Source organism: Musa acuminata, unplaced genomic scaffold, assembly GCF_036884655.1.
Source record: "Musa acuminata AAA Group cultivar baxijiao unplaced genomic scaffold, Cavendish_Baxijiao_AAA HiC_scaffold_78, whole genome shotgun sequence".
NCBI lineage: Eukaryota > Viridiplantae > Streptophyta > Magnoliopsida > Zingiberales > Musaceae > Musa > Musa acuminata.
The window spans coordinates 72,501-75,000 of NW_027020359.1; positions in this window are offsets into that span (position 1 = coordinate 72,501).

A 2,500-nucleotide genomic window follows, 5' to 3' on the forward strand; every position below is an offset into this window, starting at 1 on the left:
GAGCGAAGCGAGAGGCAGCACCGTCCCTGCTATACGAAAGCCCCATCCAGCCCTGTGCCACCCGGGGGGTTCCAGGGTGCTGAGATGGCTGACGTTTTGCTCCGCTCTCGACGGTCACCGCGCAATGCAAGAACAGGCCAAAAACTGGCCAAAACGGCCCAAAAACGGGCCAAAACTGGCCATTTTTGGCTGCGCGAGCGAGCGGCGAGCGGCGGACAGCGAGCGAAGCGAGAGGCAGCACCGTCCCTGCTATACGAAAGCCCCATCCAGCCCTGTGCCACCCGGGGGGTTCCAGGGTGCTGAGATGGCTGACGTTTTGCTCCGCTCTCGACGGTCACCGCGCAATGCAAGAACAGGCCAAAAACTGGCCAAAACGGCCCAAAAACGGGCCAAAACTGGCCATTTTTGGCTGCACGAGCGAGCGGCGAGCGGCGGACAGCGAGCGAAGCGAGAGGCAGCACCGTCCCTGCTATACGAAAGCCCCATCCAGCCCTGTGCCACCCGGGGGGTTCCAGGGTGCTGAGATGGCTGACGTTTTGCTCCGCTCTCGACGGTCACCGCGCAATGCAAGAACAGGCCAAAAACTGGCCAAAACGGCCCAAAAACGGGCCAAAACTGGCCATTTTTGGCTGCACGAGCGAGCGGCGAGCGGCGGACAGCGAGCGAAGCGAGAGGCAGCACCGTCCCTGCTATACGAAAGCCCCATCCAGCCCTGTGCCACCCGGGGGGTTCCAGGGTGCTGAGATGGCTGACGTTTTGCTCCGCTCTCGACGGTCACCGCGCAATGCAAGAACAGGCCAAAAACTGGCCAAAACGGCCCAAAAACGGGCCAAAACTGGCCATTTTTGGCTGCACGAGCGAGCGGCGAGCGGCGGACAGCGAGCGAAGCGAGAGGCAGCACCGTCCCTGCTATACGAAAGCCCCATCCAGCCCTGTGCCACCCGGGGGGTTCCAGGGTGCTGAGATGGCTGACGTTTTGCTCCGCTCTCGACGGTCACCGCGCAATGCAAGAACAGGCCAAAAACTGGCCAAAACGGCCCAAAAACGGGCCAAAACTGGCCATTTTTGGCTGCACGAGCGAGCGGCGAGCGGCGGACAGCGAGCGAAGCGAGAGGCAGCACCGTCCCTGCTATACGAAAGCCCCATCCAGCCCTGTGCCACCCGGGGGGTTCCAGGGTGCTGAGATGGCTGACGTTTTGCTCCGCTCTCGACGGTCACCGCGCAATGCAAGAACAGGCCAAAAACTGGCCAAAACGGCCCAAAAACGGGCCAAAACTGGCCATTTTTGGCTGCACGAGCGAGCGGCGAGCGGCGGACAGCGAGCGAAGCGAGAGGCAGCACCGTCCCTGCTATACGAAAGCCCCATCCAGCCCTGTGCCACCCGGGGGGTTCCAGGGTGCTGAGATGGCTGACGTTTTGCTCCGCTCTCGACGGTCACCGCGCAATGCAAGAACAGGCCAAAAACTGGCCAAAACGGCCCAAAAACGGGCCAAAACTGGCCATTTTTGGCTGCGCGAGCGAGCGGCGAGCGGCGGACAGCGAGCGAAGCGAGAGGCAGCACCGTCCCTGCTATATACGAAAGCCCCATCCAGCCCTGTGCCACCCGGGGGGTTCCAGGGTGCTGAGATGGCTGACGTTTTGCTCCGCTCACGACGGTCACCGCACCACGCAAGAACGGACCAAAAACAGGCCAAAACAGCCCAAAAACGGGCCAAAACTGGCCATTTTTGGCTGAGCGAGCGAGCGGTGAGCGGCGAACAGCGAGCGAAGCGAGAGGCAGCACCGTCCCTGCTATACGAAAGCCCCATCCAGCCCTGTGCCACCCGGGGGGTTCCAGGGTGCTGAGATGGCTGACGTTTTGCTCCGCTCTCGACGGTCACCGCGCAATGCAAGAACAGGCCAAAAACTGGCCAAAACGGCCCAAAAACGGGCCAAAACTGGCCATTTTTGGCTGCACGAGCGAGCGGCGAGCGGCGGACAGCGAGCGAAGCGAGAGGCAGCACCGTCCCTGCTATACGAAAGCCCCATCCAGCCCTGTGCCACCCGGGGGGTTCCAGGGTGCTGAGATGGCTGACGTTTTGCTCCGCTCTCGACGGTCACCGCGCAATGCAAGAACAGGCCAAAAACTGGCCAAAACGGCCCAAAAACGGGCCAAAACTGGCCATTTTTGGCTGCACGAGCGAGCGGCGAGCGGCGGACAGCGAGCGAAGCGAGAGGCAGCACCGTCCCTGCTATACGAAAGCCCCATCCAGCCCTGTGCCACCCGGGGGGTTCCAGGGTGCTGAGATGGCTGACGTTTTGCTCCGCTCTCGACGGTCACCGCGCAATGCAAGAACAGGCCAAAAACTGGCCAAAACGGCCCAAAAACGGGCCAAAACTGGCCATTTTTGGCTGCGCGAGCGAGCGGCGAGCGGCGGACAGCGAGCGAAGCGAGAGGCAGCACCGTCCCTGCTATATACGAAAGCCCCATCCAGCCCTGTGCCACCCGGGGGGTTCCAGG